The 23,087-nt window shown below is 41.5% G+C and overlaps 1 long non-coding RNA gene across 1 annotated transcript in view; it reads left to right on the forward strand.

The window, feature by feature from the left end:
* Positions 1-23,087, forward strand: part of LOC106841758 (uncharacterized) — a 75,860-nt gene that overhangs the window by 33,246 nt on the left and 19,527 nt on the right. Inside the window, exon 2 of the long non-coding RNA XR_001400727.3 lies at positions 6,591-6,721. This is a non-coding gene — a long non-coding RNA (uncharacterized lncRNA). The remainder of the gene's footprint in view (positions 1-6,590; positions 6,722-23,087) is intronic.

Below are 23,087 nucleotides of genomic sequence, written 5' to 3' on the forward strand. Positions count from 1 at the left end.
CGTGGGTTTCGTCGCCTGTTATCGTAGTAGCTGGCGTTTATAGAGTGCGTAGCCGTGCCAGGCACTGAGTAGGCGCTTCACATGTGTCATTTCATCCGTTCCTACAACTCTTTGAAGTCGCATGGGCCATCCCCGTTTTAAAGCGGGAGAATCTGAGTCTTAAAGAGGTTAAATATCTTGCCCAAAATGTCACGCACAGCGCTTTAGAGGCAGAGCTGAGATTTGAACCTGGGTGGTGTGACTCTAGAATTCTTGTTTTTAGTGTCTGAGCCAGTGTTGCTCAAACGGGTCCCAGAGTTATATATTGCCTTTACTGCTTTTGCACCAATTGCACTATTGTTTACTTAATACTTCTCTTTAAATACATGTTTTTAAGTTGTTATTTTAGAAGGAAACTTTTACAATTCAACAAAAAGTTAACCCCGTTTTAAAATGGGCAAAGTCTTGAATATTTCTCCAAAGCAGCTACACATATGGCCAATAATCACATGGAAAGATGCTCAGCTTCGCTAGTGGTTAGGAAAATTTGAAAACTGCAATGAAATAGCTGAGTGGCTAAAGTTTCTAAAGAATGAACAGTTCCAAGTTTCAGTGAAGATGTGGAGCAATGGACGGCTTGTACATTGCTGGTGGGAATGCTTTTAAAATGTACAGCCACTTCGGAAAACAGTTTGGCCTTTCCTCAAAAGTTAAACATACAATTACCATATGACCTAGCAATTCTACTCATAGGTATATCCACAAGAGAGTTGAAAACAGGTACTCAAACAAAAACTTGCACATGAATATGCCTAGCAGCATTATTCGTAATAGCCCCAAAGTGGAAACAACCTAAATGTCCATCAGCTGATGACTAAACAACTGTGTTATATCTGTACAATAGAATATCATTCAGTCATAAAAAAGGGATGAAGTCCTGACACATGCTATACAACATGGATGAACCTTGAAAATATGCTAAGTGAAAGAAGCCAGACCCCAAAACCGTGTATATGATTCCATTTGTATGAAATATCCAGAATAGGGACAGAAACTAGAGTAGTGGTTGCTTTGGGCTGGGAGGAATGAGGAGATGGGGGTGATAGCTACAGAGTGTGGGATTTCTTCTTGGTGTGATCAGAATGTTCTGGAATTAGTAGTGATGGGTCCACAACATTGTGAATATACTAGGAAACACTGAATTGTACACTTTAAAATATTTAAAATGGTGAATTTTATGTTATATGAATTTTTATCTCAAAAGAAACTTTGGTCTCATGGGAAACTTACTGCAGTTTCTTCACATGCAAAATGATACTTCTCTCTTAAGAGTTGTTGCAAGATTCAAATGAGATTAACATGTTGCCAGGCACATAATTGAAATAGATGGTTCCCTTAGAAATAAATAGAATGAAAACCAAACAAGATTATTAAATTCTGGCCAGATACTGTTCCCTACAAAAGGCTCTTAGTAGGTTCTAAATGTAAGGCCCATTCTCTATACTTTAAAGGGATAAATTATCAAGTATTAGTGACAAACTAGCACTGGACCTTCTTGACATAATGAGGGGGATTAAAACATTGAAAAGATTTTCTCCACCTGACTGTGTATTATTTAATGCATACCTTTATACTATCTAAAATCATCTCTATAAATAAGTCTCACACTTGGGGAACATTATTCTAAGACATCTTATCTGCTAGTAGTATCATATTAAGTTCTGTTATTTAACAGAATTTATTGATCATCTATTACATGTCAGACAGTCTTTTAGGCACTGAGGATACAGCAGTGAAAAAAAAAAGTCCCTAATTCTCTGACCTCCTATTCTAGAGCTTATATTCTAATGGGAAAGACAGAAAATACAGAAGATGTATACATAACGTTCCTGTGATGATAAGTATGATGGATAAAAACTAAGCAAGGTGGGGGGATGGAGAGTGCTGGAGAGATGGAGAGGAATGCCTGTTTTATATCAGATAGTCAGGAAAGGCTCATTGATAAGGTGACAAAGCACAGTCTGAAGGAAATGAGAGAGCCAACTATTTGGATATCTGGGAGAAGAGCATTCCAGGCAGAGGGCAGGAACATGCTCGACAGGGTCTAGGAAGAGCCAGGAGGCCAGTGTGGCTGAGGAGGAGTGAATGAGGGGAAGAGAGAGAAGATAAGATGGGGTGGGTACATCATATAGGCCAATGTTTTATAAATTATCACCATGACTTCCTTTTAAAGAAAACGATCACTGTGGCTGCTGTGTGGAGAATGGTAGGGGACAGGGATGGCAGCAGCTACCAGGCTATTTCAGTGGTCCAAGTGAGAGATGATGTTCGCTCAAACTAGCATATTAGGAGTTGGTATGGTGAGAAGTGTCAAATTCTGGTGTGTTCTGAAGGGTGACCTATCGTTGCGGATGGATTGGGTATGGGTTTGAAAAGAAGGTGAAGGACAGGAAGTTTGAGGGCCAGACCTGGCAGATTTGCTGATCTAGAGTGCCCATATTCTGCTGCGGGAGGCCTGCTCAAGAACTTGGGCTAAAGTGCTACAAAGGAAGTAAAAATGGACACATTTGCTCTTTAGAGTTCTAGTTCTGGTTTATTGCAAAGAGTCATAGTATTTTAGTTATATTAGAAAAACCCTGATGATCTGCTGTGAAAATATTGATTAAAGTGGATCCTTGCTCAAAAATGCCATTTTTGGATAAGTAACACATACGTGTGGAAATTGAAGCCTCTCATTTCTTTCTGACTGGCAGTAGTAAATAGTAAACTAAAGTGACCCCTAAGTAAATAAGCAAATGATTGAATTTGATAATTCCTATCAGCTACGGTGACACAGTTAGGAATTCAGTGGTCACTGTTCCCATGAACCCAGATATCTATTTTACCCTAAGAGCTGTCTGTCTTTATCTATTCTTAAGGGTGAAACAAAGTCGTGGTTAGAAAGTGGAACAGTACGGCCACTCCCCAGCCCTACCCCTTCCTTCGCTCTTCTCTGCGGGCGAGGACTGGTGACCACTTCTGCCTTTACTTCACATGGTGACTTCCTCCCTGCCTCTAAATAACATGCTTATAGTGCTTTTTCTTGCTTTTTCAGTTTTAGGCATTATCTACAGACTCTGTTGTGGTACTTGAGATTTAACCTAACATCCCTACCATTCTGTTTCCCCCTTTCTTCTCCTCCTCTCATTAAAGTTACAATCCAATATAGTTTGTTTCAAATATAGTTTGAGGGTTTTATCAGCACTCCTGGCCTTTCCTCTACCTCTCCTCCCTTTGTACCTCCCAAACTATTTTGTTAAATGGGAGTTCCACTTGGCAAGTTGGATTCCTGTGGGGATGTTATTGAAAGAAGGATGCCCCTGCACCTGCTTCTCACTCAAGAAGCTCCTGAAATTCTATCTCCCCAAGAAAACCTTTCGGGATCTCACTGGGAAATGCGAGATGTATCTACAATCCTATTTAATGAAATGACAGCCTAGGAGTCCCATGAACTCTTAACCCAGTGGACCTTTGGCCTGTCGGCTGTTAACAACTAGAAGGGAAAACAATCAGCTTTGGCCATGCCCTAAACAAGGTGAGGTTTATTTACTTTTCTCATGCCCTTTCAGGCCAAAGGCTATAAAACTGCTTTAGTAATTTAACTCCTGTGAGAGCTTTCCGATGGAATTAGTGACATCACAGTGAATTTTCGAGAGAATGTACATGAAATTTGTTGTTCACCTTCAACTTCAAATGGATAAGTAAGTTGACTTAAAAGCAACTCATTCGTTTTGAAAGGAACTGTGTCTTGGCTGTAATTGAGATTACAAGGGGAAAGAAGATAATGAGCTGGGGAGCGAAACACCCCTGCCACCTAGTGGTTACTCATTCTGAAACACTGCAGTTGTTTCAAAGCGCAGACAACAGAAGAGGAGCTGAGTTAGTACAGGAAATATCCAGCCAGTATCCTGAACTGGTGAAATTTCCATTCCCTCCTCCTGTAATGTTAGAAAGGGATGTTAGTGAGCCTTTTGCATATAATCAAAGACAAAACAAGGTATTAATAGGGTTAGCCTCTGAGAGCTGTTCTCCCTTTGCGTGATGAGAAGAATTAAAAGAGCACCAACAAAGGGAGAACACTGTAGGTTAACATGGACAGCCGCCACATCTCTAGCATGAAGTGGCAACCCCAGAAGGAACCAGAAAGTGCAGCAAATGAGCAGAGAGGGACCACAGCAGGGCAGGACCATCAAGAGCGGTCACTGCAGCGGCAGCATGGGTCCAGAGGCAAAGCAGAATCAGAAGCAAGGCTAGCAGGGACAGTGATGATCAAGTCATGTAGACACAGGATCGTTGGTTGGCAACAGCCCTGAAGGCCATGGACTGCAGTACTGCTTGATTCATGGTAAACTGAATCAAGACACTCAGGGCACAACAAAAGTGATTGGCATTTGTGGAGCGCATGCTCTATCCAGGCAGTGCTTTACATGCATTTCCTCATAATAGTCCTGTGGGTGAATACTGTTATCAGCCCTGTTCTATGGATGATGAACTTGAAGCTAACTAGCCCAAAGTCACACAGTAATGAAAGTCAGAGCCAAGATTCGAACCAAGGCGTTTGACCCCAGAGTGCGAGCTCTTCACTGTTATGCTTTCCTGCTTCCCTCAGGGAGAGGAACCATGGGATGCAAATGCTCTAACTCTATTTCCCTCATATTGAAGGACCGTTGTGAATTGGAACTCTAAGATGGTTAAGATCTGGGCCCAGGTCTGCCACCTACTCATAGGAGGATATTTAACCTTTCAGGAACTACTTTTCCTTAATTATAAAACAGGCATAAAAGGGTGACTATTTCATAAGTTGCTGTGAAGATTCGTTGAGACAATGTGCAGTTTCTGGCAGGTGGCAAATGAGGCACATTACTTACAAAGATGGTTGCCAACAATTCTTCTCATTGTTGTAAGTACCACTACTCCTCCTAACAAGAGGTGGAATCCATTTCCCATCCCCTAGAATCTGGGCTGGGCTTATGATTTGCTTTGACAATCCAGTAATTTGGCAGATGCATCGTTGGCCAGTTCAAAGCCTAGGTTTTAAGAGGCATGGCAGCTCCCATTTTTCTTTTCTTGGACTACTGTGCCACTGTAAGGAAGCCCAGCCTAGACTCTTATATGGTAGGAGACCACCCGGAGAAAGAGGCACCAAGGAGCCAGTGTCCCAGCTGAACCCACCATCTGAATGCAGCCACATGAGCGAGCCTAACAAGACCAGAACTGACCTGCCAACCCAGGGAGTCATAAAAAAGAATAAATCATTGTTAAACTACTAAGTTTGGGGATGGTTTGTTATGCAGCAAATAGAAAGTCCTTAATAAATGGTATCTACTTGTATTATACTTGGTGCTGGTAAGGAATTCAGCCAAATATCTAGTTCATCTTTTCTTAGGTCATTGATTGTTTTTCCCCTTTCACTGGGAAAGACTGGGAGAAATGAGGGTTATGTGTGCAGATGAGCACTGCTTATTACAAATATATCTTGTCTTTTTATAGAAACAGAATATTGCTGGGTATGTACTCAGAAAAACTTTGCTAGCATTTCAAATTGCCATATACATTTGAAATAATATAAAGGCATATTTCTTAAAACAATTCAGACTTTTCACTAAATTGGTTGTGATAGGACCTCCCAAAGCCTTTATGTTGCAGGATTTGAGGCAGGAACAGAGACTTCTCCTTTTAATCTAGCATCTCAGAGCCCCGAGAATGACACATTACTCTAGCCTTTGTCTCCTTTATGTCTCCTTTCTTAAATTCTCTCTTCTTCTGTCCATACATATCCTTTCCCTTCTCACCATGCTTTTCTTACCTCTTTCCTTATTGATATGATTAAATAAGATGTTCCCTGCTGAAATGTAAGCTCCAAGAAGGACGAGATGTTTCATCTGTTTTGTTCTCTACAGAACATTCTTTGCTTAGAACAGTGCCTGGCACACAGAAGATGTGCAGTGGATGTGTGTTGAGTGAATTAAATAATGCATGTGAAAGCACTTACAACAGTGTCTGGCATTAGAGTAGATGATGCTCAATCAATATAACCCATGACAAGTCAGTACTGTAATAAGTGAGATCACTCACATTTATCTTTTAAAATGTTCTATTACTTTTAGTCTTTCTCCCTTTTCTTTTACAGGCTTTGTCCCTTTCTTCATTTTTTTCTTTTTCTGTCATTGCATCTTCTCTCTTACCCTTATTTGTGGCCTGCCAGGGACCCTCATAGGTGTTATTTCACCTTACCTTGGAGGTTGTGCAGGAAAAAGGTTTTGGAACTTTGTCTTGGTTGAAATATAACTATTTGTGATTCATAGCTGACCTAGAACTGTGCATAAAATTTTGCTATTGAGGTAAGCCCAATTCTAGTGCTGCTGAATATTTTAACCAGAGGCCTAGATGGTGAAAACTAGCAAGCTCATTAAGTTATAGCCTAACAAATGCCTGTCCGTGACTGTCTCTGAGCGTGGGGATGTTTCTGGTGCCTGTTGGTGAGAAACCGTGCTACTTCTGGCAGAAGAAATGTGAGCAGAATCAAGTAGAACTGATTTAACCAATTTTCTCTTCCCCTTTCTCTCCACAAGGGAATGGAAATGTACTACCACACATTGGACCAGTTCTTTCTCAGGCTGATAACATTACAGAATCCCGTTTGAAATCAAGCTGGACTGGTGGAAATCAGATTCCCATATCCTCTCATAAGCTGTTTGTCGAGGTAAATCCCCTACATTTTAAAAACACGACTTCCCAGGGCTAGATGGGAAAATAAGAGGCTTTGGACCTATCAACAGAACCAATTATACAGATGTCTTCATTTCCTCAAATGGTCACGTATGTGGGAAGATCTCTCTCCTCTTTCCTGCTAGTCTTTCAGATTCAAATCAGGCGTTTCATGAATCTGCAGGCCGGTGGCAGGGTTGCTTGGGCTAAGGACAAAACAGTATTGATGCAGTTCTCAGCACAGCCTTGTTTATGTTTTGATTAAGCTAATAGGAAGCTCTGACCTCTTAGCCCTGCTAATGTTTAATAGAGAGTCCTGTTATACATTCTTAGAACATATATTCCTGCATATATTCTTCTGTCACATAAGACCAGTGTTTTAAAAACTGAGAGTTGGGAGGAGAAAGGGCGAGTCTGTGAACCTCCTGTCACCTTTCCTCAAAATTGCTTTCAGCCACTCTGTTTTTCTTTCCTTCTTTCAAACTCATGATCATCTTATAGGCAATAATCTACCAACCTTCTTTACTAGTCAACCAACTTAATAAACCAACCTAGACTCAGGGTAGGGAGATTTTGAGGCATTCAGACCATTGATTCTCAAACCTGCTAATTTATTGGCACAAAAGACCCCACAATACACCTAACCCATCCGTTCCATTTCTCGTGTGAAAAGAATTTGATGATAACAAAGAATTAGAGAGGAACAAAATAGGAACTCAAAACGGCAACATCATAATGTTTATGCATCAACAAAATGATCCAAAACAGAAAAACAACAATATTTGACATGTGAAATAACACATACAAGAAGGACTGTATTTGAAACTCAAGACATTATGAAGTCCTTCCACCTTCCCCCCGAACAAGCATTCTTCTTGAAAATTGTAGAAATTCCAACAGTCTACGTTGTCACATGTGCAGCAGAAAATTTGCATCAAGCCTTCAGTGACAGCCAAAATTTTCAGTAATTGGCAGTACTGCACTTTTTTTGGTGAATATAAAATTTTAATCACTCTTAATAATTAACGAAGGAAGCTATGAAGTAGCTTGTCATATGTAAAAATGAAAGTCCCTGGCCTTGCATGGCATTTGCTCTAAGAGTTGAAGAAAGAACTTGCATATTTTGATCTCTTTGTGGTTCAACAGGAAGACGCTAGCGGTCACAGCTATACTTGGAAACGTGCTGGCCTAAATGACTGACTTCTGAGCCTTCTCTGGTCTTGTGTTCTTGAACCTTGTAACTTTCTTCCAAGGCTTTGAGTAACAATCTGATTTCTACATTAAAATGATCACTCTACTGGCGGAAGTATAATAAATGAATAAAACCTTTCTGGGGAGTATTTGGTTAACAGGTTCAAAGTCTTAAAAATATGCATCCTTAGTGACCCGGCAATTCCACTCCTAAAGAAATAATTGTGAATATGAACAAAGATGCATGTACAAAGATGTTTATTATAGCATATTTTAAAATACTTTTTCTATTAGGAAATTGTTCACAGCACTAATTTTAAAATGTAGGGCATATAAAGTATGTATAATATAATCATTTTCATCCAAAGATGTATGTCTATTCATAGAAAATGGCTGGAAGTACATATAATACAATGTTAATAGTGATTATCTTTTTGTACTATTACAGACTTTTCTCAAATGTCTACAATAAACATGTATTACTTCTATAATAAGAAAAGAGATTTAAATATACTTGAAACGAAAAAGATCACTTTGGCAGCAGTGGTTAGAAGAATATGAATAAAGGAGATTGGATGGGAGGTTACTGCAATGGTTTAGGGAAAAGACAACGCAAGAAAGAACCAAGGATATGGCAGTGTGGCTAGAGAAGGAAAAGCTGATCGAAGACATATTCAGTAGTTCTATGAGAATTATAAACACACACCACACATTCAAGTCAATAATAAAACTGATCTTTTAAAAGAGCCAGCATGATTCATCCATATCCTTATTGTACCTTCAAATAATGCATTTAAATAAACTCAGAGCCAACTCTGATGATAAGGCTTTGGTTTTTTAGCTTGTTTAGCTAAGTTAATGGAGGTCCAGCTGACCAAGAAAGAGAATATAAGAGGAGGATCGGATTGTGGAGTGAGAGAACCAGTTCAATTTTGGACACGTGGAGTTTGAGGGGTTTGTGGGAGGTGTACCAAGTTGTGGGACATGAGTCTGAAGCTCAGATCTGGTCAGTAGAGACAGAATTAGAGATCATCAGTATATGAGTGATTGTTAAAACTGGGTATTGCCTGGAGAGTGTACAGTGAGAAAAGGGCTGAGCAGAAAACCTGAGGAACAGCAGTAATTCAAGACAGGATGAGGAAGTAGGTCACTGAGAATATTGAGGAGTGGTGAGCTGGGCCAGCCCATAATGGGCTAATCCAGGTTCAAAGCCTGGCGAGAATGACCAGTTGGGCAAGTTTAAGGTTGCTTTCATCTAAGCTTACTACCAAATCTGCAAGCAAGCATTGCAACAGACACAGGAAATGAGAATGTAAGTGAGGAGTAGACTGGAGTTTCGTCTGCTCCCCATGGAGTTGTGACCTAAGTTCAGGGTTGGCACAGTCCCTCTCAAGTCTGATCTGCCGCTCACTGCTCTTCATACTGGGGAAGAGGGCTGGCAGCCCTCAAGGGTTTAGGTGCTACCTCTGAAGGCAATTGCTTGCCATGCCGTAGGCACATCCTCGTGTGTTCTCTCTTCTTCCTGCCTCTGCACCTGCACTAGGCTCGGCCATGGCATACCAAAAGTGGCCAGAGGGGTTCAGAGGGAAAAGCAAGTTAAGGGAGGAGAGAATTTCAAGGGAGGAATTGTCAACAATATCAGATGCCAGAGAGGTCAAGTAATATAAGTGCTGAAAAGTTCCCACTACGTTTGGCAATTTAGAGGCTATTTGCCACCAAACACATAGGGTACCACGAAACTCAAGTTCCCATGAAAGTCATTTTCATTCTCACAAAACTTAATCAAAATATTTATTTTAGCTATGATATTTTGTTATGGCAGCCTGCGCTGCCTAAGACATCCACCCTGCCAGACTCCTTCATTCATGGTGATTTTCTCTTAGTGGCGCTATTGTCTCCTCTAACATTCTGACCTTTTTTAAGGAACTCCCTGTCCATCATACAGGACTGTAGTATATCACAAGTGTGGGCTGTGTTCAACATCTCCTCCATGGGGCTCTTGTGTCCCACGCACATCAAGGAATGTGGCTTGGTACCAGTTTCATTGTCCCCAAACCTTCCCAAAAGGTAAGACTATTGGATGTTGGTCTTCCCAGAGCATATGGTGGACTTCTAGATGACTCAGGTCTATCAGGGTCATCTCTGACTCAGGGAATGCCCAGTTACCCTTAAGTGGCAGAATAAAAGAAACACGTTAAGGGGGGAAATATGAGTCTCTAGTACAGAATTATAATTACTGAGTTTTATAAAGCAAGGTGTATGTCAGAGTCAGCAATGCTTAGACTCTTCTAGAAGGGATGAGGCAGCTCCAAGTTTGTGTCTGTTACACCAGCTTCATTTGGGGCCCCAAACTGAAGCATTATAAATATCCATATCTTTTTACATGTGTCATTGTTTATTATTTGGTTTTCCATCTGCCCTGCTCTGAAGCAGGAGGGAGAAGAGAAGACAGAGGGAAATTGCGAGCTCTTTAGAGGAATAGTGCCAGATATTAACTCTATAAACAAGATAGATTGAACTGGAAAGAATGAGTCAGAGACAAAGGAAGCATGAAATCAATATCACACTGGGAAAATATCACCTGAAAGCGCTGACTGAATGTTCCTAGCGTATTTGTGATTGGCCCTTTAAGTCCGATCAGCACAATTCGGTTCCTGGACTGCTTGTGCCTCACTGCCCTGTTGAGTGCATTTTCATTGTTTCCTTCTATCCAGCCCTTAGATTCATTTATATAATGCAAGCTGATGACCCATGGTGAGACTGTCCTTTCCTCTGATGATAATGATCCTGTCACACCAGGTTGCTGTTTCGTTGGAGCGTGAAGAGAGTTATGCTGATTGATTGAGACTCAGCTGAAGTGAAATAAGGATTTTACTGGAGGGTGCCTTAGTCTTCCTGCAGAATGCCTCAGAGGACACTTAAAATCAGGAGTTATCTGAGTGCCCTGCCTGCTCGGGGTTAGTCTGTACCAGAAATTGCAAACGGGCCGTGCCTGGGTTATATGTATTTTATTTGGTCTACCTAGAATTTGGAATTAGTTGCCAACATTTAACAACAGGGATATTTCACATCCAGGTTTCCTGCTTCTTTTTAAAACTGGAAGATCTGGAACATTGGACCTGCCTCCCTCCTGAAAACGACAGGCTGATGCTGAGTGGGTCACTGCCCTTTAGTTGGGGCACGAGCTCTCCACATTGCCACAGTCCCCGCTGCTGCACGCATTTCTGTTGGCCACCATAGGCACTTGAGTTTGTGTCCCATGGTCTATAGGAAAGATGTGTAGGGGAGGAAAAACTTTTTTCCTCTACTCTCCAGGGTTCACCGGCTGGACCCATGAATCAAACTGGTAATAGATTAGCAAGAGAAAAAAACAGTTTTAATTACATAGGTACACGTGGGAGTTTCACAAAGAAATGAGACTCAAGCAGGTGGCCAGATGGCTGAGGCTTGTATACTATCTTAGGCTAGACAAAGGAAAAGGGGCTTTGGGCTTCTGCGTGGGGGAGGCAAGTTTTGGGAAGGCGAGGGGGGGAGATACGTGGTAAAGGTGGGTTGTCTTGTTATTCAGGTAAGAGTCTCGCAGGTGATAAAAAAACTTGTCTCTTCCTGGTACAGAGACACCTTTACAAACAGAAATTTCTTTTATAAGTATAAATTTCCTTTACAAAAAGGGAAATTTATATTCATTTTTAGGCAGTTGGGGGAGGCAAAGAGTTTTTTCTGCCTCTGCTGGTTCTCAGTTGCCTTTAGCTCAAAATAATTCACATGCCAAAGAGACATATTTTGGATGACGCATCCTGGTATGCTTCAGAAGGAAACTAGCATTTACAGAGTGACTTCTATCTTGCAATTTGCACATATCGTCTCATTTGATTTTCTTAACAACCCAGTAAGATTTGAACTCCAAAGCTACAGGAACTGTCCTGTGATGGTCCCTGATGGGGAGGTCCAGGACACATTACCCCAAAATATGGCAACTTGGCATATTAAGTATTGTAAGCTGAAGGAGTTTGGGAACATGGCAGAAGCAAGAAGGTCAGTCTGGCCTTCTCTCTGCCCATCTGTCCTGAAACAAGTCATAAAGCCTTCATGGAAGAGGTCGTAAGACCTTCCCTGTGCCTGGAGGGAAGGAGCATCATTATATCTGGAGACAAAAGGATGCTGAGAAGAATCCTAACAAACAGGCCTTGCTAAGTAAGGCCTCATACTCCTACCCTATCCTATTCCTCCACAGCTGTCCAGTCTCCATCAAGCCTGGCATAAACATACCCAGGGCTAACTGTTTCTTTGGGTCTTCATTTCCTTAGGAAGGTTCCTGGGTCACATGAAACTTATGTTAAATAAATTCGTATGCTTTTCTCCTGTTAATCTGCCTTTGTCAGTTCAGTTTTCAGACCCAGCCAGGCACCCGAAGAGGATCGAAGAAAAACCTTTTCCTCTCCTACACCTATTTCTTTTACCACTTGTGGGAGTACTCTGCACTTGGTATAGGCAAAGCTACATGGTAGGAGCTCAAAAGTATTTGTTGAATGAATGAATCTACACATGAATGTGTAAATAAATGAATGAGGTATCTTTATCCGATTTTTGTAGATAAAAAAAACAAGGCCCTGAGCAGATCAGTAACTTGCTCAGAATCATACAGCCAGCAGAGGTTACAACTGGGATTCAAATATGGGACTGTGTGACTTCAGAGGTCTAGTGTGAATGACAAGGAAAAAGTCTATGGGTCATTTTGGGGCCAAGTGCACAGTAGGCACTCTGTAAGTATTTACTGAATTGGTTGACAATGCTCAAACATATTTTCGTAAGTACAGGCAGCCAGAAGATTGTAAGCATGTTTTTTAGCTTATGAAATTTGTTTAAAGCCTCCTGGTATCTGGCTGGCTTGGGCTTTGGGATTTCATAATAATGAGAGGTTCTATAGGTAGAGCGTATCTTTGGCAAGTGACAAGGAGGGCATAATGTTTCTATCACCAGTTGACTTGTGCTCTATAAATGTGGTGAAATTCCAAACTGAATCCTCCTTGCACGTCTAAACAGTTTCCTCCAGGACTTATTTCCTTAAACTAACTGCTGATGATGCCTGGTTGCTACCCTGGAGCCCGGAACCATCCTCAGGCATGGATATAATTCAGTGCTCCTTTGTGAGGCTTCTTAGGAGGACCTGAAGCTGGCTTAGGAAGCATGCCCCTCAAAAGGAAGCCCATGGGGCTGGCCCTGTGGCCGAGTGGTTAAGTTCGCGAGCTCCGCTTGGGCTGCCCAGGGTTTTGCTGGGTCACGTCCTGAGCGTAGACGTAGCGCTGCTCATCAAGCCATGCTGTGGCAGTGTCCCACATAGCAGAACTAGAAGGACCCACAACTAGAATATACAACTATGTACTAGGAGGCTTTGGGGAGAAGAAGGAGAAAAAAAGATTGGCAACAGATGTTAGCTCAGGGCCAATCTTAAAAAAAAAAAAAAGGAAACCCTTTTCAAAGAGAAGGGGTTCGCCTGGCAGAGGGAAATGGAGATGTGGGTAAGAAGGTACCCTTGTGGCTTAGTTTCCAACTATGCTGGTGGTTCCCAAACTGATCTATGATTTTGATAACTCTCACACAAGTCTCATAATTCTCAAAACTGCTAGATATTTCTTACAGCCCTCTGTCTACCAAGACTCCAAACTCGACATGTTGAAAACTGAACGTATTGTGTTTTTGCCCTTGAACCAGTCTTTCCTTACAATTTTTTCATCAGTGGCTAATTATACTTTCACTTACCAAGCTCTAAACTTTGGAGTTTTCTACAACTCTTTTCTATTCATAATCCATATATGCAAGCACTTTTCCATTAAATGTCTTATTTTGTTTCTCCTCCTCACCTCCATCATTCCCACCTGCGTACATGCCTCTATCACCTCAGACCTTGATTGCTGAAGTCACCTCCTCACTGGTGTCTCTGCTTCCAGGCTCTCCTTCCTTTAATATCACTGAGCACTATGCCAAATTTGTCTTACTAATCCTCTTTTCATGTTCTTTTCCAGGTTCCAAAGCTATATTATCTTCCCATGGCTTAGAGTAGCTTTTCCCAAAGGGTGTTATGTTAGTATGTTAGTTCCATGAGAAATTAATAGGCATCAAGTAAAAAACAGGTTCTGTGATCAAACCCTAGGGAAATGCTAGGTTGACAAAGTTATGAGCCATTTCTTTCCTGCGGGAGGATTCGAAGCTTGATAGATATGCCTTAGTATGCAGCATTTTCTAAGAGTGATATTTTCACAGAACCTTTTTCGGTGGAGTATTTCATTGGTCTAGGTCTTCATGAACCACATTTTGGAAACACTGGTCCACAGATTCAAGTCCGTGCTCTCTGTGATGGTTATTTTATGTGTCAACTTGACTGGGCCGTGGGGTGCCCAGATATTTGGTCAAACATTATTCTGGATGTGTCCGTCAGAGTGTTTTTGGATGAGATTAACACTTAAATTGGTAGACTGAGTAAGCAGATTGCTCTCCCTAATGTGGGTGGGCCTCATTCAATCAGTTGAAGGCCTGAGTAGAACAAAAAGACACATCCGCCTGCGAGTAAGAGAATTTCTCCTGCTTGATGGCCTCAAACTGTGACATCAACTTTTCCCGTCTTCAGACTCAAACTGAAACATAGGCTCTTCCTAGGTCTTGAGCCTGCTGGCCTTTGGACTAGAATTATGCTACCGCTCTCCTGGGTCTCCAGCTTTCCCACTCTGCCTCCAATCGCGTGAGCCAATTCTTTATAAGATCTCTCTCTCTCTCTTTATATATATATGGGTACAATATATAATATTGTGGATGGATATGGATATAGCCATCCTATTGGTTCTTTTTCTCTGGAGAATCCTGACTAAAATGCTCCCATCTTCTTCTGCAAGACTGTTTAAGATTAGACTCCTTTCCCACCTGTTTGAGTTAATCTCCTTCCATTTCCCAGCCCATAACTTCTGCCCCAGGTAAGCTGGTCTTCTTATTATTTCTAAACACCCCTTGCAAAAGTCACCTCCAACTTTTGTCCAAACTGTTTCTTGTGCTTAGAATATGACCCTCCCTTTCCCTCTGTGTTCACCTTCTATCCATCTCTCTCTCTCTCTCCTCCCTCTCTTCCTTTCTTTCTAATATATCTATATTATTTTTTTCCAGAAAATAAACTTTCTAGAGACAAGTCCTGAAAGGCATTGAATTGCATTCATTCCTGAGCACTGTGTTCTGTGGGAAGTGACTGGAATGCTAATCTGCTGGAAATTCAAGGAAGGAAGATCTGGAGGAAGTTCCCATTGTAAAGTGGTAGATAAAAAAGTGAGACTCCTCCCCAGAGACATCTATAGTTAGCAGTTTCTTTCACCCTCTTTCAAGGACCAAGTGAAGTCCCATGGTTGCAAATTAGAGTTGTTTGCAGAGCATTTAAAAATACTGAAGGCCAGGCTGCACCTCGGACCATTTAAATCAGAATCTCTGGGGTGGGACCCTGGCATCAGTATTTTGTAAGGTTCTCTGTGTGATTCCAGTGCACAGCAGGGATTGAGAACTAGCGTGAAGTCTTCCTGATGAGAAGGCATACGTTGTCCCAAGGCCCTTTTGGTCTGTATCACACAATCTGGCCTGTTGCAATCTCATCTTATTAAAAGTGGCAGCTGTGGCTTGCCTAGTGGCGCTCAAGGAAGAGAATCTCTGTAGTTCTGCGAGGCAGTCTCTATAGCCCTCCTCACTTTTCTCTTCCTAGGTGCAGAGAGCAGGGATTCTCTAGTGTGCATCAGATTCACCTGGAGGGCTTGTTAAGGTGCATACTGCTGGGCCCCACTCCCAGAGTGTCTGAATCAGTAGGCCTGGGCGGGGCCCAAGATTCTGCATTTCTCACAAATGCTCAGGTGATGCTAACACTGTTGATCCATGGACCACGCCTTGAGAACAATTGACCAAGAGGTCCAGGACTAAGGCAGAAAGCCCAGGTGGGCCTGATACGACCCCTTGGTACTGAGGAAAACCTAACAGAATGGACGCAGATGTTAAGTCCAGCCATAAACATTACTTTACATGGAGGTTACCAATTGGTGGTCCAAGCCCCAAATCCTGTCCGTAGATCTGTTTTGTAGAGTCACACAATGTTTTTCTCTAAAAAAAATTAGTTAATATTTAAAAATTAGGGATTTACACCCTCACATGTTTGCACATACACACACAGACTAATCTTTCAATGTTTCAAGAAAGATAGGTTGGCAGCAAGGAACCCAATTTCCTACATGGGAACATGCAACATTAACCAACAAAGAGTGGCTGCCTTGTTATCTCAAATGGGCCCAGCCCCCAGCCAACCTTCCCAAATGAATGTAGCCATATGAGCCCAGCCAATACCAGCAGAAAAACTACCCAGCAAACCCATAAAATAGTGAAGTTGTTAGTTTAAGATACTAAGTTGTGGGGTGATTTGTTATGCAGCAATAGCTAACTGATACAACAGTTGGCAGAGGCTTGCTTCACTCAGTTGTGTTACCTTCCTGGCCCCTGTAGGCAAGTGAGTTCCTGACCTGGGCTTTACCCTGAAGAGCACTGAATAGACTTGAAAGCCTTTTACACATGCGTTATCCCAACAGTCTTGCAAGGTCTGCTGGTATTAAATCTCCATCTTGCAGAGGAAGAAACTGAGGACTGGCAAGCTAAGGGACATCCCTGGAGCCACACAGTAACAGAGCAGAATGAGAACTCATCACTGTTCACTTCTACTCAGAGCTTTTTCCCCTTCCATCTGGGCAATCGACCGTTAGCCTCTCCAGGCCAATAGACCTGGCTCCTACCAAAGCCAACCTCTGTAAGTTAACAGGGTACGATGCTTCCAAGAAGGGGAACCCTCTGTCTAGTCTTTATTTATTGAGAATATTGTCATAAAGTTCCTAATATAGTGACCAGTACTTAGAAGGGCCTTACTGAAGGGTAGTTACTCTTAGGATTATCTACTCTGCCTCTATGGCATCCCTTTCCTTCTTCCCCTACTTTCCATTCCCTTGGCTGGATAATTTCACCTCACCTGAGATCTGGTACGTTTCCTGTATCTCTATGATAGCATACCATCACACCGTATAAGATCTTCTTACATGTCTCTCTACTCCCTCAGTCCTTGGGTGGTTTTGTTTCAGGGATTATAGATGTCCTTTTTATCTCCAATCTCTAGCACAGGACCTGGCCCAGGGTAGGTGCGAATAAACGCTGATCAAAAGGAATTGAGATTCAATTGCACAGTTGCAAGATACATTCAGTCACATTCCCATTTGACTCCTATAGTAATAATCCTGCAAAACAAGTATTATTATTAATATCATCATACCCATTTTAAAAATGAGGAAACAGAAGCTCAGTATCCTGAGCATTTCTTTCCAGTTGGTGATACTCAGGTGATGTTTGCCAGGTTTTCCATGAAACAGTTGATTGTTATTTGCTTTTCTTTATAACTTTCTCCTTGACGGCGGAGCCTAAGCCTCAGGTAGATCTCTATCCCCAGCATGAGGTGTGGCAGGTGGTAGACACTTAGTAATTGCTGATTTCAAAATACACTTCTATATGCTAGAAACTATGTCCGTTACCAGTCTAGGGAATGTTTGAAAGCGTAAAGTTGCCCATGATGAAGTCTACTTTCACTCCATCTGAACGTGAACCAAATACACTCACTCTTTTATCACAGATCAGATACCTGGAGAGAGAGAGAGACTTGTATCTTTGAGCAAAGAAGGACATGGGAAATTGCAGGGTAACCAGACCCTGTCTGAGAGAGAATTCTTTCTTTGTGCGAACGCCAGAGAAATGCAGAGCTGTCATGTGAGGAGCAGTTACACTCTTTGTGTATCAGGGAAGGCAGAAAAGAGAGGACGAAGGTTCAGGGAAAGGAGGAATTAGAAGGGGCCAAGTGATTGAAATCAACAAAGGGAACGGCCAAGAAATACGAGAAATGGAGAGGAAGGAAAGACTGAGAGAGTTCTGTCGATAGCATTTAAAGAGAGCAAGGAATGCAAAGTGACCTGCTGTGAAGGAGCCACAAAATACAAGCCATATTCTTTTCCCGGTGAGACTTTCTTCTGAAAAGGATTGTCATCCTCAAACCCCAAACACCACTGCACTATTTTGTTGATGGTGTTGCTTTTAAAATGTAGACTAGAATTTTATTTTAAAAATTTGGTCAATCTGTGATAACATTCTGGTATTTTGTAAAACTAAAATATGCTAAGTCATCCTGTCAAGAGAGGTTATAAGTCAAGAATCTATGGTATTTTTTTCCTATCATCATGGTTGCTGATTTTAATAGAGAATTACCTGCATGCAAGAAACATTTCCTGGTGCTAACAGTGGGTTCCATATCATGTTTTGTGCTAATATGATTTTCTGGTCTAGAGACATTTTTGTCTGAATAAACATGACAGCTTTAGTAACAATTTGTCATATTCTCCTTGCACCAAGTTCCTTTGCTCATGAGTCTGTTATCATTGAAGAAGCATTTATTTGTAGGTAAATGACCCTTGCCTTCTCTCTTTAATTGAAACTCAGCCTGCCACAGTTAATATGTTTCATGAGTCAATAAATCTTGGAAGGAAAACCTAATGTGCTGTAAAAGCAAAGGAAAAAAAATAAGTGGTTTCAGCACACATTTTCCTGTGCAAACATATCCTTACTTTCATGTAGAAAAAGTTCTTTTGACATTCTTTTTTTGTGTAATCTTCCATACTTTCTTAGCACTATCTGTTCAGTTGTACATAGTTCTATTTTGCGAAGAAGAAACCTTTGGTCAATTTGGAAGGGAGTGTGAAATCTATAATCACTTTCTGGGCGTGGAGGGTGGGCTTGATCTACATATTAGGAAAAGAAGTGTAAGAGAGACTCACCGAAAGGGCTTTTACCACATTGTGTTAATTTAGTCTTTCTTTGTAGCATTGACCCAGCACAGGCACCTCAATGATTTGAGAGAGAAAAATTCAAGTTGTATCAGTTAGCTATTGCTGCATAACAAATCACCCCACAACTTAATGGCTTAAACCAACAATAGTGTATTATTTTTCACTATTTTATGGGTTTGCTGGGTAGTTTTCCTGCTGGCTTTCCTGGGCTCACTCATACAGCTACATTCATTTGGAAGGTTAGCTAGGGGATGGATTCATATGGGATAGCAGGAATGTCTGGGTCCCTCTCTCCATGTGGTATTTCATTTTAGGCTTCTTCATGCCATGGCGGTTTTGTTACTGAATCAGGTTCATTTTTTCCTGTCACCCAGAAAGCCAAACACCAAGATGATGAGATTGCGGCAGAGAGGGAGTTTAATCACAGGCAGCCACATGAGGAAATGGGAGAATGAGTCTCAAATCTGCCTCCCTGAAAATGGGGACTCAGTGATATTTATGAGGTAGGGGGCAAAGTGGTCTGAAATGTGCAGATAGATGATTGGAGGTGAGGAGAGGTGAGGTAACTGATGACATGCACAAGTGTGGTCAGACGTCATACCTCTCCAGAGGATGCATGTTCACAAAATGGCAGTGTTAGCATGATCTGAGGGTGGAATTTTTAGTCTCTTGACGTCAAAAGGTCATTTGTCAGACATCTGCACCAGCCCAGTTGACAGGTCGGTGGTTTCAATCAGCCTGAAGTGGACAAAGGTTTCTAATTCCTGAAAAACAGTTCAAACACCCATTACCATGATGACCCAGGTGCCAGGGAGATGTTATCCATAGGAACCTAGTGGGAGTCAGACAGCATATTGCCTAAACAGCATGGTTAGCAGTGGGCGGGTGAACAGCTAAAAGCTATAATCAGTCATTGCAAAAAGGAAAAAAACTTTAGTTACTTGCTACTTAATCATCAATGGCTAACTGCTTGCTGGTTTCAGTTTTGGGGTTCCAAGAGGATGAACGTGGAAGCTGCAAGCCCTCTGGGACTAACACAGTATCATTTCTACCATATTCTATCAGTCAATGCAAGTCTCAAGATCAGCTCAGGTTTGAGGAGTGGGGAATCGACCTCTTGCAAGAAGGAGCCCCAAAAGTCTTGTGGCCAAGTTTTCCTGTCTACCACATGGCTGCTTATCTAGAAGAAAATTATTAGGATATTTGAGGCTGGGAAGGGTGGTCATATCTGGGTTTTGAGTCTTAAATAGTTGCCAACTGAGTCAGCTGTCCCCAAAGTGGAGTACCTATGGGAGTAGCTGAGGTGAGCATGTCTGCTTCTGCAGTTGTGTTTCAAAGTCAATTCACACCATACTAGTTGGGCAAATTGCTCAAGTCGCATTTCTTCATCTTTAAAATGGGAACAGTAATTGTGCCTCTCCTAGAAATTGTGCGGATTAAATGGGAGGGATAATGTATGGAAAGTTCTTTGCACGGTTCCTGGCACATGGTAAGTATTCAAATGAATCATCGCTAGTTTTACTTTTTCATTTTCTTATTTAAAATCCTTAGCTATTTTTGTTTGCTTGTTTTACAAGTAATTCACATTCCTTGCAGGAAAATCGGAAAATATAGAAAAGCAAAAAGAGAAAAAATATTTCAATTTATCCAATATCTTACCACCCAGATTTAACCACTGCCAATCTTTTGGTGAAATTTATCTAGAATCTAGACTTTTTGTCAATGCATAACCACATATGGGTAAGTATGTCTTAGAGAAGGAGATTGAGAGAGACAGAGAGAGATTTGTGTATATTTTTAGTTTGATATATATGAAAAATTTTAGAAGGCCAGCCTGGTGGCGTAGCGGTTAAGTTCTCATGCTCCATTTTGGTGGCCTGGGGTTCATCAGTTTGGATCCCAGGCGTGGACCCAGTACCGCTTATCAAGCCATGCTGTGGCAGGCGTCCCACATATAAAATAGAGGACGATGGGCACAGATGTTAGCTCAGGGCCAGTCTTCCTCAAAAAACAAACAAAACAAAACAGAATAAATTTTAAAAACCACAGAAATACCTATTCCTTTTCATTATTTGTAAACTCCTTATCCTTATCGTATACGGTACTGAGACGGCAGTGTTAAGTGGTACCTGCCTCACAACCTGCCATTTTCGTCTTTCCAGGATCCCAGATTTCAAGGCACCAGCTCACTCCTGTTACCAGATCTGAATTTCCCCAGAGTGAATCTGGGAAACACCAGGCTCCCGAGATGCTCTTGGTCAGATAAGTTAGGGAAATGCTGCATATTCTCTTCCAATCTTTGAGAAGCACAGATGCTCATTTGTGATTAATAAATGTTACATTAAATTAATTAATATGTATTAAATTAAATATGTGATTAAAGCATGTTAAAGTCTCCAAGAAATCCTGTTGTAAGGCACCCTATTTCACTTTAATCCAAAACTTCCCAAACTTAAGCGAACTCTTCCTTTAATTTTACTTTGAAAAATATCATACAGTAAAATTAACTTTTTTTGGTGTACAGTTCTATGAAATTTCACACATTTATAGATTCATGTAACCACCACCACAATCAGGAGACAGAACAGTTTCCTCACACCCCAAAACTCCCTTGTGCTTTCTCTTTCTAGTCACGTCCCCTACTTGCCCAACCCCTGGCAACCACTGACCACCACGGACATGTTCTCTACCAATATAGTTTTCTTTTTTTTGCATTTCTTTCTATAAGAATGTCACATAAATGGGATAATACACTATGTAGACTTTGAGACTGGTTTCTTTTATTCAGTAATACCTTCGAGACTCATCCATGCTGTTGCATGGCATCAATGGTCGGGTCTTTGTTACTGCTGAGTAGGATTCTATGACATGGATGTACCACAATTTGTTTATCCTATTGAGGAATATTGGAGTTGTTTCCAGTCTTTGTAATTATGAATAGAGCTGCTACAAACATTCATGCACAGGTTCTTGTGTGAACACAAATTTTTCTCTCTCTAAGGTAAATGTCCAAGAAGGGGATTGCCGGGTCAGTTGGTAAGTGTATGTAAATAAATTCTTTTTATTTGTGTAAAACCTATTAAGATCCCACAGAACCAATATCTCACAGAACGTGCTGTTAACATCCTGCAGAGCTAGTATTTCACAGAATGCACTGGAGGAAATACAGCTTCAGGAAGACCTTCAATGCTGTGACTTATTGCTGTTTTTAAAAGTCAAATCAACCTCACATCAATCCCACACATCCAAAGTTTACGTAGGCTCAGCCAGGACTCCCACCACTCTCCCACTGCTTGAGGACCTACTGCCAGACATTTGCATCATGATTTAATTTAATTTAACCCTCACAATGACCCCATGATTTTGCAGATGAGGAAACTGAGGCCCAGAGAAGTTCATCAACTTGCCTAAGTTCCCACAGCTGCTAAGTGGCTGAGATTTGAACCTTTGTGTCTTATTTCTAAGTCAAGTGCTTTTTCTGCCACCCCCTCTACCTGCCTTTTTCTCCCTTTCCCTCTTTGAGTATTTTTTTCTGGGTCTGTAGTCAGATGTCTTAGACCAGGGTTGGCAAATAAAAGACACAAATACTGTCACTTCCCATTTCTGTGCTCATGGCAGATATCACCAGTTTGATTCCATCTTCTCTTTCCTGCTCAGCCCTGGTGCAGCTTTCTGCAGACAACTATTAGTTGATCAGAGTTAGCACTTAAGCTAATAACCATTTGCTATTTTGTTCTTGGACTTTGTGTTAGTTATCTAACACTGTGTAACAAACTATCCAAAACATAGTGGCCTAAAAATAGTAAAAATCATTTACAATCTCTCATAATTTCTGTGGATCAAGAATTCAGACGGGGCACAGCAGAAGGGCTGTCCATGCTCCGCCATACCTGGGGGAGCATTCAGTAGGAAGACTTCAAGGCTGGGACTGAAGTCATCTGAAAGTTTGTTTACTCACTTGTCTAGTGGTTGATTCTGGTTGTTGGCTGAGGGCCTACCTGGGGCTGTTGCCTAACAGCCTCATGAGTCCTCTCCATGTGGCCTGGCATCCTTGAAATGTGGTGCCTTCCTTCTAAAGGCTAGAATCGCGAGAAAGAGACAGCGAGAGAGCCAGTCACAGAGTATCCATTCCACCACGTTCTGTTTCTAAGAAATGAGTCACGAAGTCTGGCCCGTTTTCAAGGGGCAGTAAATTAAACTCCATTTTTTAAAGGGAGGAGCCTCAAATAATTTGTGGACATATTTTAAAACTATCAGATGTTAAGCACATATTGGACATAGATG

This window comes from Equus asinus, chromosome 21 (assembly GCF_041296235.1).
Source record: "Equus asinus isolate D_3611 breed Donkey chromosome 21, EquAss-T2T_v2, whole genome shotgun sequence".
Lineage (NCBI taxonomy): Eukaryota > Metazoa > Chordata > Mammalia > Perissodactyla > Equidae > Equus > Equus asinus.